The following is a 15985-nucleotide window of genomic DNA, read 5'->3' on the forward strand; positions in this document are numbered from 1 at the left end:
GTAATTTACTCCTGTGATCTTGGGCAAAGTCATTTAGCCTCTGCACACCTCACTTTCCTTCACTGTTAAAAAGAGGTGGTTGGATTGATAATTTATGCTTCTATAAATCATCACAAACTAAGATTTACATGAAATGAATAAATATTTTCAAAAATATAGAAAAACCCAGATTAACAAAACATCACCAAGAGATAACCTAAACATAGAAATTAAACAAGCTAAAATTGTCTTCCCAAAGAAAAAGTCATGGACAATATATATTTAAAAATTAATTTTTTAAAGAGCAAATCCTTCTAGTATTGCTGCTGCTATTGTTTTGTTATTATTCAATTGCATCTGATTCTTTGTGATCCAGTATAGGACTTTCTTGGCAAAGATACTAGAGTAGTTTGTCATTTCCTTCTCCAATGGATTAAAGCAAACAGAGGTTAAATGACTTGCCCAGGGCCACACAGCTAATGATTTGAATTGAGGTAATCCTGACTCCAAACCTAACACTCCACCCACCAAGCTATCTAGCTCCCTTATGTTACATCATGTTACATTACTCACTTCCAAAAATAGAGATAGAAAAAAAAATCCTACCAAATGTCTTCTATGATATAATATAATTCTGATATACAAAACAGTTGAAAACATAGAAAAAAATTACAGATTAATGTCACTAATAAATGCTGCTGAAAATATGAAATAAGATATTAGTAAAGAAGCTATATCAATTTATTAAAAAATATACACTATGACCAGATGGATCTATACCAGACATTCACGAATTTTTCAACATTAAGAAGAATATAAGCATAATAAAGCATGTTTCTCCTTAAGGACTCCACCTATAGTTCATCTTCCTGACACCTGGACTACTTCCAGATTCTACCTTCTTCACTTTTTCCTCATCTATCACTTCTCCCCCAAACTCAAACACTTCCACATCCCCATATGTGTTGTCTACCTTTGTTAGAATGTAAACTCCTTGAGGGTAGAAACTGTGTTTGTATTTTAGAACAATGTTTGACTAGGTAAAAACTTAATAACATTTACATAATTCCCTATAATCATTTATCTCATTATCTCTTACAATCGTCCACTCATTTGAATCTGACCATCTTATCATCCCCTTTTTAAAGATATGAAAAATGAAGTAAATAGGTTGAGTAACTTTCCCAGATAATAAGTGTAAGAGTCAGATTTGAATTCATGTTTTCCTAATCTAGCTAGTTGCCAATCCTAATCTATTTAGCTGCCTTGCTCTGTCTGTCTATCTATATCTATGTATCTATCTCCATCTACCCACCCATCCAATCATTAATCTATTGATCCATCTATCTATCTCCATCAAAAATCTATGATTTTGTCAACATGGGATGATAACCACTTTTCTTTATTAGGTTAAATCTTTTAAAGATCAAAGTTAATTAAATTTGCTAGGAAGTTTTCTTAGAATTTTTTGAGGAGTCTTAGCCATTACTTACATTTCCTGCTCCTTCTCTGGTCTCTTCCCTCTCCACACCAACCACCTTAGCCCATCCACTTATAACTTTTCTTTATATTTTATCTTCTATTAGAATGTAAGTTTTTGGAGAGTAGGGACTGTCTTTCTTTTTCTTATTTTTGCATTCCTGCCATTTAACATTGTATCTGGCTTATAGTAAGTACTTAAATTCTCTATCAAATCTATTGTTTTTATAATCAACAAATAATAAGCAACACAGAGTTTTGTATTCTCTATACCTTCAGTTAATTGACTTTAAAATGTGATATACTGAAGAATATAATTTATAAAAAAGAACAATTATGAAAAATTCAGAACAAGCATAGATGATGTATAATAATCCAGGAGGAAATAGAAACAGGAAAACAATGTACATGATGACTGTAATGACATATATAAAAAAAACAACAAAAAAGAAACTGAATCCTGCATAATTATGATAGAGATTTATCTATGAAGACAATGTGAGGAAAATATATCTACTTCTGTGCAAACACAGGGAGAATGAGATTATGGAATATTAATTTGGAATATTAATGAGAATATGGAATATTTGACCATATGGTCAATGGATTGGTTAGTTTCATTAAATTTTCTTTAATCTTTATAAACTATTCAACAATAAGTAATAGTTTGGGGGTAATAAAGGGAGGAGGGATATGTTAAGAAACAAAAGATATCAACTTTTGAATTAAAAATCACTTTGAAAAAGCTTATCTATTCCCTTCTTATCCTACCATCAAATACTTCCAATGTTTGTGTGTAGATTATTCGCATTTAAAATAATGTAGCAATGGGAATCTAAGCATATTGGTAATAATACATATTTTCTCAGTTTTGATTTTTTGTTGTACAAAATGAGCTTTGAGATTACACACACACATACACACACACACACAGAAACACACAAAAACTTTTAAGTATCTTCTATTTTAGATAATTTGAGAATCAATCTTATGATAATTTCACAATTGTGTTGCTCTAGCACTACTGCTACAATTAACTTCTTTAAAATATAGTCTAATCCAAGGGTTTTTCAATTTTTTTCTTGTCTTTTGTGCTGACTCTAATTATTCATGCAGCTCATTAGAGTCTGGCAGTAGCAACTCCAGTCATTAATGGATAAAAGAGCTTATTTTATTAAATTTACATTTTCCTTTTTTCACCCATTCATAGTCCTTCCTGTTTGTCCATAAAGCTATAGAAATAATAGAATAGAAATAAATTGATGTAACAAGCACTGGTAAAAGGCAAAGCCATCTCTATTTACAGATGATATTAGCTACTGGGAGACCCTTAGAGAATCAACAAAACAATGAATCCAGACAATACCTTCAGAAAAGTAGAAGGATACAAAAATAGATCTATGAAATCATTAGCTTTTTTTATTGTTAGTGACAAAATTCAGGAGGGACAGACAGAGAAAAATCTATTATAGACAGCAAAATAAAATATCTTAAACATTGGTGAGTTAACTAAAGCATCCACAAAAACTATTAAAGCAAAACTACAGAACTTTTCTCTATGAATAAATAATACCTAAATAATTGGGGACAGTCAATGCTAACAACTGGGTTATAGAAACATAGAGGAAATTAAATTTCTACTCAAGTTTCTCTGCAGATTTAGTATCATGCCAATCAGATTACCAAAGGAATACTTTGTAGAATTAGTTATAATAATAACAAAATTAATTTGCAGGAATTAAGACATCAAGCTATATGATGAAAAATAAATTAAGAAGGATAGAATTTTGGTGTTACCAGATTTCAAATTAAACTTACAAAGCAGCAATTATCAAAATTGTCTGGTAGCAGATTTTTTGAAAAAAAGAGAAAAGGGGGCGGCTAGATGGCGCAGTGAATAGAGCACCGACCTTGGAGTCAGGAGTACCTGGGTTCAAATCCGACCTCAGACATTTAATAATTGCCTATCCTGTGGCCTTGGGCAAGCCACTTAACCCCATTGCCTTGAAAAATCTAAAAAAGAAAAAGAAAAGGAAAAAAAGGAAAAAGTAGATCAATTGAATATGATAAATAAGTATGAGGAACAAATGTTCATAACTGTCTAGTGCTTTAAAAAACACAAGAATAGAGACTCAAAAAGATACTCTTCAACAAGAACTGTGAAAATCAGAAAACATAATGGTGGAAAAATGGGTTGAGATGATTATCTTATACCTTATGATACAATAAATTCAAAATGAATAAATGATCTAAATATGAAAAATCATTCCCTCCAATTAAAAGATAGAGAAAATAAAAGATTATATATCTCATAATTCTCAAAAAGTCTTCAGCAGGAAGAAAAGGAGAGGTCATAAAAGATAAAATAGACAATTTCAATTATGCAAAATTAACAAGCTTTTGCACAAGTAAAACAGTGCATCTAGAATTAGATAAGAAATAATAATTGAGGGGCAGCTAGGTGGTGCAGTGGATAGAGCACTGGCCCTGGAATCAGGATAACTTAAGTTCAAATTTGACCTCAGGCACTTAATAATTGCCTAGCTGTGTGACCTTGGGCAAATCACTTAACCCCATTGCAATAAATAAATTTTAAAAAAAATTTAGAAAAAGAAATATTCATTGAGAGGGACAGCTAGGTAATGCAGTGGATAAAGTACTAACCCTGGAGTCAGGAAGATCTGACTTGAGTTCAAATCCAACCTCAGACACTAGCTGTGTGGAAAATTATTTAGACCTATTTTTCTCATTTTCTCATCTGTAAAATGAGATGAAGAAGGAAATGGCAAAAATAGCTTTGTCACAAAAACACCAAATAGGTACATGAAGAGTTGGACACAACTTAAAAATTATTTACCAAATAAATTGAGAAAAATATTTGTATTAAATATATCTGACAAAAATTTGACATCTAAAATCTATACAGTATTATACATTTTTTAAACTGAAGATTTATTCTTCCACAGATTTAGAATCTCATAATTTAAGACATCTAGTCTAATCCATATAGATGATAGATAGATAGATGATAGATAGATAGATAGATAGATAGATAGATAGATAGATAGATAGATAGACAGATAGATAGATAGATGATAGATAGATATGTTGGGGACAAATAGTATAAGTCTGATCCTTCCTCTGACCATAATCCCCCAAAGACTTGAAGAGAGCGGTTGAGTGGTTGTGTCCCCACCCTGAATCTTCTTTCCTCCAAGCTAACCATCCATCCCTAGTTCCTTCAATCTTCATGTGACTTGAACTCAAGGTTCTTACTTATCTTAGCTGTCATCCTCTGAACTAGATATCTTATCAGCTTCTTTCTTAAATTACTGTGAAAAAGTGGCAACTTTAGTCTTGAAGTCAAGAAAAAATTCGTAATCATTAGAGCTGTCCAAAAGTAGAATGACCCATCTCAAGCTGTAATGTATCTTGGCACTTCTGCCTTTGGAGGGTAGTCCACTCTCAGGGATTATCATCCCCCAAACTCCCCTGCCCCTATGCCTTTGCATACTACTTATCTTGTCTACTATTTATTCTATTTGTCTTATTGTGAAGCTAGCCTGCTCTGGGGGAGCATTATTCTCCAAACTCTCTCACCCTCTTCTTCCTATTAGGGGCAGAGTCAAGATGGTAGAGTGAAGGCAGGGACTCCTGCAGACTCTCCCCAGACCACTCCAAATACCTTTAAATAATGACTGTAACCAAATTCTAAACTGGTGGAAACCACAGAAGGACTGAGTGAAACAATTCCCCAGTCTAAGACAACTTGGAAGATCCATGGAAAAGGTCTGTTACACTGGGGTAATAAAGGGATGCAGCACAGCCCAGGGCCATGACAGCCACTGGGGCAAAGCAGTTCCAGCCATCCACAGGAGTATCCCAGGGTTACCTGCATCCCTGGGGGCACCTGAGTCCATGGCAATAGAAGCAGTTTCCAGACTTCTCAGCCCAGGGATTACTAAGGACAACTTGGAAAGTCAGTGGGAAAGCTCTGCTGCACCAGAGTGAGCACCAGCCCAGGCCAGGTTAGGCCTCAGTACAGATCTGGCCTCAGGAACCAGGAGCAGGTCTGCTGAACCACTCAGTAGCTACTTCCAGAGTGCTCAGTACATGGATGGTAAGAGAGTTGAGGGAGACTGCAGAGGCAGGACTCTGTGGCTTTGCCTATGCTCAGATCCAGGCTGTAGTCTGGACCTCAGTATTAGGAAAAGGAACTTTACTGCCATACTGGAGCAGGAACCTCCTCACAGCTCCAGGGCAAAGGGGAGTATTTGTGCTCTTCCATAGAGCAGAGCACAGACCAGAAGAGCAGTCAGAGTCTCTCCTAAGATCTTGAAGCCTGGGGGGGTACCCCTAAAGACAGCTGCAAAAACCTTAAAAAGCTTGGGAAAGGTATCCTCCACCTTGGAAGCAGAGCACCACCCTAACAAAGAGCAAAAATCAAGTCATAAGTTAGGGAAATGAGCAAACAACAAAAAGAAAAGGACAATAATTTTGGTCCTATGGGGGATCAAAATACACACTCAGAAGAAGATAACAAAATCAAAGCTTCTTTATCCAAAGCCTCCAAGAAAAAATATGAATTGGTCTTGGGCTATGGAAGAGCTCAAAAAGATTTTGAAAATCAAGCAAGGGAGATAGAGAAAAGGTTGGGAAGAGAAATGAGAGCAATACAAGAAAATCATGAAAGCTAAGTCAGCAATTTGGTGAAGGAGATACAAAAATATACTGAAGAAAATAGCATCATAAAAACCAGTTTAGGTCAAATGGAAAAAGCAATCCAAAAGACCAATGAGGAGAAGAATAACTTTAAAAGCAAAATTTGTCAAATGAAAAAGGAGATACAAAAAGTTCTCTGAAGAAAATAACTCCTTCAAATGTAGAATAGAGTTAAGGGAAGCTGATGACTTTGTGAGAAACTAAGAAACAATAACACAAAATCAAAAGAATGAAAAACTAGGGAAAAAAAGTGAAATATCTCATTGGGAAAACAATTGACCTGGAAAACAGATGCAGGAGAAAACATTTAAAAATTATTGGACTACCTGCAAGTCATGACAAGGAAAAGAGCCTAGACTTCATTTTTCAAGAAATAATCCAGGAAAATTGTCCTGAGATCCTAGAAGTAGAGAGTAAAATAGAAATTGAAAGAATCTACTGATCACTTCCTGAAAAAAAAATCCCAAAATGAAAACTCCCAGAAATAGTATGGCCAAATTCCAGAATCCCAACTCAAGGAGAAAATATTACAAGCAGCCAGAAAGAAACTGTTCAATATTATGAATCAGGATAACACAGGGTTTAGCAATTTCTACATTAAGGGCTTATAGGGCTAGGAATATAATATTCCGGAAGGCAAACGAGTTTAAATTACAACCTAGAATCAACTACCCAGCAAAACTGAAAATCTTCTTTCAGGGGAAAAGATGGACATTCAATAAAATAGGGGACTTTCAAACTTTCCGGTTGAAATGATCAGAGTTGAAAAGGAAGTTTGATCTTTAAGTACAGTACACAAGAGAAGCATAGAGAAGTTGGACAGGAAGGGAAAAACATGAGGGATTTAAAGATGTTGAACTACATGTATTCCTGCATGGGAAGATGATACTGAACTCATATGAACCTTTTCATTTATTAGGGTAGTTAGAAGGAGCATATATGAACAAGGCACAGGAAGGAGCTGAATATAATGGTAAAAAAATAGTATAAAGATGGAGAAATGGGTGAAAAAGGAATGTACTGGGAGAAAGGGAAAGGAGAGGAAGAATGGGCTAAGATATTTTATGTAAAAGAAGCAAGAAAAAGCTTTTGCAATGGAGTGGAAGGTAAGCAGGAATGAATAAGCCTTCACTCTCATCATAAGTGGCTCAGAGAGGAAATAATATATCCACTCATTTGGGTATAGAAATCTGTCTTACCCTTGAGGAAAATAGAGAGGAAAGGGATGGAAGAAAGGGGATGGGGAGGGGTATGAAAGTAGGCAACAGAATATCATGGGAGAGGGTACTCAATACAATACACTTTTGAGGAGGGACAAGGTGAAAGAAGAGAGGACAGAATAAATGGAGGGGGGAATAGGATGGAGGGAAATAACAGCTAGCAATAGCAACTATGGGAAAAAATACTGAAGCAATTTCTCTGATGGATTTATAATTAAGAATGCTATCCATCCCAAAGAAAGAGTTGAATTACATCCATTTTCTTGGAACCTATGACTTCCTAAAGCAGTACAAGATATCAGTAGTTTTTTCCTTTTACTACTGTTTCAATCATATTGAGCCTGCAGTCCACTAAAACTCCCAGATCTTTTCTCCAGAATACTTACCATTTAACCATGCTTACCCTGTCTTCTGCTTATGAAGTTGAATTTTTTTGTACTTATATTCAAATGTATCATGTCACATGTGTTCCTATTGAATTTCATTTTTTCATATTCAAATCAAAGTTCTAACCTACCAAAATCTTTTTTGGGGGGGATCTTGACTTTATCATTCATCATGTTAGCTCTCTCCCTCAATTTTCTGTTATCTGCAAATTTATTGAATCTCCTCATCTATTCTACCATTCCTCTTGTCAGGCTTGTGTTCAGTTTCAGGAACACATCATATTTATCCTCTTTTTGTTCTGTGATCTATAGGATACTTCTATAAGAAAATAACTTCTTCTTTTCCTTTCTTTAATATTAACCCAAATATTCTCTATCATTTGGTTCCTATATTACCTTAGAAGAGTACACCTTATTAGTAGACAATGCTACCCCAACTCTACTTTTAGTTATCCTGTTCCTTTTGAGATGTGAACATGCTACAATATATACCATATAAGAAATTCTACCGAAGAATTGGAGCAAAAGTTATCTTCAAAGGAATATGGCATCAAAAATAATGTGCTGGCGTTATTCTGAGATTGATGGGACACCATTGGATGGATCATGTATTTCATTCTCACAATGTCAAGAGAAAATGAGAAATCTCCCTAGTACACTGGGGAAGGGGAAGCATATATGGGTAGAAATCTGTGACACTGGCAAGAACACACATATTGATGAAATCACAGGTATATTTGAGTACTGGGTTCCACAAATTAACTTTAAATTTTATAAGAAAAGTTACTGAATTATTCCTAAAATTACATACTAGATTCTCCTCAAGGTACTATATATGGTTCAAGGGAGTTATGGACATTATTACAGCAAGAAAAGACCTTCTTATTATGCATATTTTTATAAGTATATAGATAAGGCATTAAGTATTTACTAGAGACATAACTACAAGCCATCAAGACAGTACCTACTTTCAAAGAGCTAACACTCTATATAGAAGGGATTCTGAAAACCATAAAGTGCAAAAAAAACTGGAAGCAATACAATGTCATAGGTAAGGAGAAGGAAATGGAGTCTGGAAAAAGCTGAAGCAAGAGTCAGCTGGATAGTATCTTTCCTAAAAGGTGACTATAGCATGAGAAATGATTTGTGTTAAAAGTTCAGAAAAGGGGTGGCTAGGTGGCACAGTGAACAAAGCACCAGCCCTGGAGTCAGGAATATCTGGGTTCAAATCCAGTCTCAGACATTTAATAATTACCTAGCTGTGTGGCCTTGGGCAAGCCACTTAACCCTGTTTGCCTTGCAAAAAAAAAAAAGTTCAGAAAAACCTAGGTAGACTTGCATAGCGTGATGCAGAACAAAGAAAGCTGAACCAAAATACTCTATAAGATGAATAGAATAATCTTAATAAAGATTAAAAAATAATAAATTCAAAACTTATTTTAAAACAATGGATAATATTGGTCAAAGTTAAAGCCCTCATCTTTTCCTTATTGAAGAATTCCCCAAAGGGAAACTGGCATACATTATCAGTTTCTTTTGGATGATTTTTGCTTAATTGATTTTGAGGGAGGTACTTTGTGGGGAAAGGGGTTGTTCAGGTACATGGTATGAAGTATCTTGTGTCAAAACAAAAAATAATCTTTGTTCAAAGATATGGACAAACACCACATAAAAAAAAGACAAAAACAAGTTGCTACCTACCCTGATAGAAAGAAGATTCAGACTGATGAAATCATTGAAATATCCCTAAATGGGGCGGCTAGGTGCCCATAGTGGATAGAGCACTGGCCCTGGAGTCAGGAGTACGTGAGTTCAAACCTGGCCTCATTCACTTTATTACCTAACTGTGTGACCTTGGGCAAGCCACTTAACCCCATTGCCTTGAAAAAAAAAGAAATATCTCCAAAGTATTGACTTACCAAGATCAAGAATGTGCTTTTGAGATTGAAATTTAATGTTCAACATATTTATTAAGTAGGTGTTGTGTACAAATGGAAAAATACAAAGCTTAAATATGAAAGGGTCCCTGCCTTCAAGCTGCTTGTATTTGCATAGGGAGACATGATATTATACAAACAACTTTCATTTCATAGCAGGGAGCAAAGCAAAGTACTATATGAGGTCTCAGAAGGAAGGTGTTACCCAAAGAGTATCAGAGATAAAGAAGACTTCCTCGACATGGTAATATTTGAATTGGATTTTAAAAGATGGGAAGAAATTCAACAATTGAAGAGGAAGAGAGTCGTAGAAGCATTGGGAATGACAAGAGCAAAGGTTCAGAATAAAGGACCTTAGGACATGTTTGGGGAGAAAAGGAACAGAAACTAGTTTAGTTATTGTTGGATTTTTGGTGGTTGTTATTGTTTTGAGCAGAGATAATGTGAAAGAAATGAAAGAAATGAAGGAGGTCTAATCTACAGGGTAGATGGAAAAGCCAGGTCAATAGATGGCAATTTGTCTTCTTTAGTGTCACTTCATTAATAAAACCATGTCCATTTCTGATCCTGAACCATTTGAAAATGCCATGGACTTTGAAGGTGAGAAATTTCTTTTCTGAGTCTTCAGCTGCTGTGTCTGGAGCTGGGGATGGAGATTAAGGGGGAGGCTACAACACCTGAAGTGACAGGTAGAATCTCCATCTGAGTGGTTTCCCTGGAGAATACCTGCTGGGAGAGAAGTAATATGATCTATGGATGGAAAGAGCAAGTAGAAGCAAAGTTTAGAGAGTTTTGAAAAAAAAGATTTTTAATGATATGGAGTCACTGAAAAGTCTTGTGCAGAAGATTGAGTCTGAATATATTCATGGGAAATAGTGTTTCAGCCGAAGCATGAAGGACAAATTGAAGGCAGGAAGGCTATTGTAATAATCCATTTGGTGGAAATCAGAGCTTATGCTTAAGGAAATGAGCTATGGGAAAGAGTGTTGAAAGATTTAAAATCCTATACAAATGCAAGAAGGAAGGATTTAAGAGTAGGAGCCCAGTAACAAATTTTCCATTAAGAAAAAAACTACCAATGTCAGCTTGTACCATGTTCCAGACTTAAAGGGAAACTCTACTAATTAGAAGAGATTAGGATCAGGAAATTCTTGTCAAAATAACAATAGTCAGGACTCACTAGCTCCAAGATTCTCAAATATCCCTTGGAATCCCTTTCATCTCTTTTTTGGAAGGACTGTCCTTTTTCAGTGTGTATCTAAGCCAGTGGAGCTAGGTCAAGGATCCAAAGACTTTTCTCCAATCAATCTCATCACCCTTCTTTATCTCAGAATCCCTCTGTCCTTATAATCTACAACAGAAAAGACAGATTTAATTCTGGGTACTTGCAGGATGATGCAAGATGGAAGAGCCTAAGGATTTTAACACTTAAGAATTTTCAAAAATGAGATTTGTCTCACCTCCTTCCCTTCCCTATACAGAGAAAGGTGGGGGGAAATGGCATGTACACATGAGGCACAAACAGTGAGATGTGGTTTCAATGTCATTGGTTTTGCATAAATGTTTTTTCTCTGTTACCAGGGAGGCTTCTGGGGAAAGTGGGAATTGGAAAACGATCTGGTGTAAAACAAAAAAAAAGGCTTCGATAAAACTTTTTTAACAAGTTTTCTCTTATATCATGGTATTCCACCAGACAAAATGTATGTAAAACATTTGGCAAATGTTCAAGTATCCTATAGATGAAAATTGCTATTATAATTATTTAATTCCTACTTATGTTATTGTTTAAGTTATTAGTTATGTCTGACTCTTTGTAGTACTATTTGGGTTTTTCTAGGCAAAGATATGAAAATGGTTTGCCATTTCCTACTTTAGCTCATTTTAGCAATGAGAAAACAAAGGCAAACAGGATTAAGTGATTTACCTAAGGTCATAATCTACTGGTCAATTTCTCCAAGCATTAAACACAGAACTACCTTTATTAGTGATTGGATAAAATATAGACAAGTCACTCTGTCCTACAGTATCCATCCTTCTGAAGAAAATCCCAAGGTTGGAGCTCAGGACTTGAAGTACCTGCTGTTAAGATGTATGTTTATATCTTGTTACTAGAATTAATGGAAACCTAATTAATGAAAACTTTGGATACCAAATGATTACTAGATGATAGCAGGATGGTGTAAGAAAAAATATGGGCTCTCTGAGAGTTAGGAATCCTAGATTTTAGTCCAACTTTGCTATTGTGATAGCAGAAAGAGTCATTTTGGTTTTTTGGATCTGATCTTTCTGTCCACAGACCATGCTCTCCTCTCCAGACTACCATCTCTTCATTTTCCTCTTCCTTTCATTTAATATGTGGATCAATACTGGTGCCCTCATTTAGATTGAATGCCAGTTATATATGTGTGCATGCTATATAGGAAGTAGGTATCCTGAGGGGAATATAGGGGCTCCAAAATGTAGAGGGATTGACAGGGTGTTCTCATCCTTACATTAGTTTCCAATATTTGCCATGTATCTCTGCTTTCATGGGCTTGTTTAAATAACATTACAGATTATAACATCTAGTTTCAACTAAGATAACTGTCACAAAATGGACAACTGACTTAAAGAGGATTTCTGCAAAGTAATCTCTGATATAAGATGATACCAACAATAGGAATCCAAGTGAATAACACAATAATGGCAGAACTACCTCTTCTCCTCCTGGTGAATTGTAGAGCTCCAACTTATGAGGCAAAAACAATGATGATCTACTTCCCCTAATTTTTCATTATTTTTGTTTTAATTCAATTAATTAAAATTCTCAATTTTTTGTTCATGTCATATACCCTTTTGAAAGTCTGGTGAAGACTATGAACCCTTTCTCAGAATGATGTTTTTGATGCATGAAATAAAATTCATGGGATTACAAGGGAAAACCAAGGTCAGTGAAAATGAAGATATGTGTAAATATATGCATACATGTATGTATGTATACACACACACATATATATATATATATATAGTTTGCTTTTTTCTATTCAAGTTCATGGACCCCCTGAATCTTTCACAGAACCCTGTATGACAACTTCTAATCTAATCATATTTGACAATAAATAAGCTCAAAAAATTACAATTATGAAGAAAAAACATTTGATATGTGGACTTACATTCATTACCGTTAACAATGAATAATAATAGCATTTACATTTCACTTTAAATTTTGCAAAGCACTTTATAAATATTGTTTCATTTTATCTTGACAAAAACCTTCAGAAAGGGGTTCTATTATTATCCCATTTTAGATAACAGCAAATTGAGTGGCTTGCCTACAGTCACATAGCTAGTAAGATATTGAAGGGAGATTTGAACTCCAGTCATCTTGACTCTAGGTCCAGAGTTCTCTTTGCTGGACCTAGTTGCCTTATATATTGTGTGTATTGTGTCTTGAGACATTAAGTGACAATATGAAGTCATCAAAATTAGCAGGTTATTGAAAAAAACAAAGATTTTGCCACTAGAAACAATATGTGTAAGCTACTTAAATAATTTGTCATAGCTACATATTTTAAAAACTCTTAGGCTTTTTAAACAGGTTGAAAAAATTAATTTTCTAATCTGTTTAAAACTCTAAATGAAGAGTATTGATGGATCCTGAATTCATTTTGTTAAAGAAATAGAGATTCAAGGCTTTCTGATCAGTTTGAAAGAATGATTGATTGATCACAGGGAAAATGTATATTTTCTAACCAAATTTCAACAAAAAACCTTTGAATAACCAGTGAATGAATGGGATTGAAAATGTGTTTCATGATTTAGTAAGCTTAACAATGATGATTTCTTCCATTTCAATCAGCAAGTATTTTTGTGATATTCTTTGTCATATTTAAATTCATTAAAACCAAATAATGAAGTAAACTGAACTTGGAATCAAAGGTGCTAGTGTATAGAAAGTAGAGAAAACTGTCTATAATAGTACCTGCTTTCCATTGACAAAAAGAATAAGAGTCAAGTGTATACCATTTGGTGAATGTCACAGGCAACCAATTGTTAGATGTACAAATAAGATGAAAAAAAATCAGAAGAGGGGACCAGAGAGATAATGAGGTATAACTCTTTCAGTTACCTTTCCCACATCTTCAACTAGATTATCTAATGAACAACTTTAAGTTCAACATGTGGAAAACAACTCATTATCTCCCCAAAATCCTTCTCTCTTACTATCTCTACTATTACATTTGAGAGTACCATCATCTTCCCACTCCCTCAGGATCACAGTCTCACTATTTTTCATCCCCTCTTCACAAATCCAATCTGTTGTTGAGGCCCATTGATTTTACTGTTTTAAAATCTTTTCTATGTAGTCCCTTTCTCTCCTCTGATACTGCCACTGCAGTAATCCATTCATTCATCACCTTCTACCTGGACGATTACAATAGCCTGCTGATGCACTGCCTCCTTCAAGTTTCTCCCCACTCAAAGTCATTGTCCATCCTTCATTCAGCCATCACAGTGATTTTCTTAAGGTGAAGATCCAGCCATGTCACCCACCTAGTCAATAAATTCCAGTGGCTCCCTCTAAGTTCAAATATAAAATTCTCTCCATGGTGTTTCTCAGTCCTTCATAACCAAGAAATATCCTACATTTCCAATTTTCTTATAACTTATTTCCTGCCATGTTCCTTTTGAACCAATGACACTGGCCTCCTGGATGTTCCACAAACAGCTTCAAGCATTTTCTCCAGCTATTCCTCATTGCTGTAAGGTTCTCATTTCTCATCTTAACCTTCGAGCTTCCCTGGCTTCCTTTGAGTTCTAACCAAAAAAAGAATTCCATTTTCTACAGGAGGCCTCTACCAACCCTTCTTAATTATAGTACCTTCCCTTATTTGATTATTTCCTATTTATCCCTTATCTAGTTGCATATATTAGTTTGCTTGTTGTCTACCCCTTTTGGAAGACAGGGACTGACTTTTGTGTCTTAGTACAGCCCCTCACACACAGCAGGCAATTAATAAATATTTCCTGACTTACTCTCTGACTGTTCCAGGTATAGGACAGATCCATCTGTGCTGGATCCTAAACCATTCTGAAAATGTGAGGGTGGCTCTGGCAAATCCAGAGATATGCTATCAGATTTGGTAAGAAGTGGGGTGAGGGTGAGGATTTGAAGGATGGAGAGAACCTGCTGCTAAGAGTTAACCAGGAGGTTCCATAGTAAGAGCACTGGACTTGAAGTTGGGAGATCTGAGTACTTAGTCTCAAATGTGTCACTTAAAAGTGTAACCTTAAGCAAGTCCCTTAAACTCTGCAAGCCTTAGTTTCCTCATTTGTAGAATTTGAAGAAGGAAGGAACAATAATAATATTTGTGCTATTTACTTTCCAAGAATGTTGTGAGTCAGAGAATAGATGTAAAACAGTATATAAATGGAAGATATTATGAATCATGAGCAAAGTAGATGAGCCTTGCTTATACAGCTAGGACCCCAGGAAATCCACCCCCCACCCCAGTCAATCCATATCCTTTTCCCACCAATTCCATATAAATCATCCCTGGAAAGACAGCCTTTTCTTCTGAGGATGAGCTCAGAATAACAATGTAGACCTTAGCCTAGGATTAGAGGGAAGTAACTTTCTCTTGAATCACTAGTCTATCTCAGGGTGATCTTTATTGTTGCATTTAGGTCAAGAGTTACAACATTTCAGAGCTGTGATAGAAAGAGGAATTTAGTTGCACAGGAAGATTCCTTCCTGAACTCTCCTTTATAAGATGAGAGAGGGAATTGGGCAGGAATGTTTAAGGAAATGAGAAAGTAGTTACGGTTCTTAATTTTCTCTTACAAGGCAGCAACCTGTATGTTGAGAGTGATAAAACTTGTAAAGAATTTTCAAGGTGAAACTTCCTTTACATTAGGTGCACTTTGTGTCTCTTTGCAAAAGTTTTGAACCAATGGAAGCATCTGGGTGATTCTCTCCTAAATATCTAGAATCTTCTGGCTGTGCTTGGTACCTCTTCCCAAGTCCAAGAGTTGGTATTTTAATAAGAGCAGAATTTGTGATGAAAAGGCTTCTCAGATGAAAAGGCATCTCCAGTTATGTTCTTGGGATGGTTCTGGCTCTAAGACTCCATCCCATCATAGAAGGGTGTGTTCGGAGCACCTTGATGAAATCGATGTGAGCTATGAAATCTAGAATTTTATCAAGAATCACTTATCTCAAAGCTATTCACAGCTGAACATTCCTGTTGGTTTCCATCCCCAAAGGAGAGCAACCAGGATC

At 35.4% G+C, this 15985-nt stretch overlaps 1 long non-coding RNA gene across 8 annotated transcripts in view; it reads right to left on the reverse strand.

Annotated features, from left to right (window-relative positions):
* The window catches only part of LOC141518133 (uncharacterized), a 161730-nt gene that overhangs the window by 93804 nt on the left and 51941 nt on the right, over window positions 1–15985 (reverse strand). Inside the window, exon 1 of one of the 8 annotated variants that reach the window (XR_012477106.1) lies at window positions 3369–3467. The exons of the other annotated variants lie outside the window; for them this stretch is intronic. This is a non-coding gene — a long non-coding RNA (uncharacterized LOC141518133). Of the gene's footprint in view, window positions 1–3368; window positions 3468–15985 lie in introns of those variants that run through there. 8 annotated transcript variants of the gene reach the window in all.

The sequence above is a fragment of the Macrotis lagotis genome, chromosome 3 (genome assembly GCF_037893015.1).
Source record: "Macrotis lagotis isolate mMagLag1 chromosome 3, bilby.v1.9.chrom.fasta, whole genome shotgun sequence".
Lineage (NCBI taxonomy): Eukaryota > Metazoa > Chordata > Mammalia > Peramelemorphia > Peramelidae > Macrotis > Macrotis lagotis.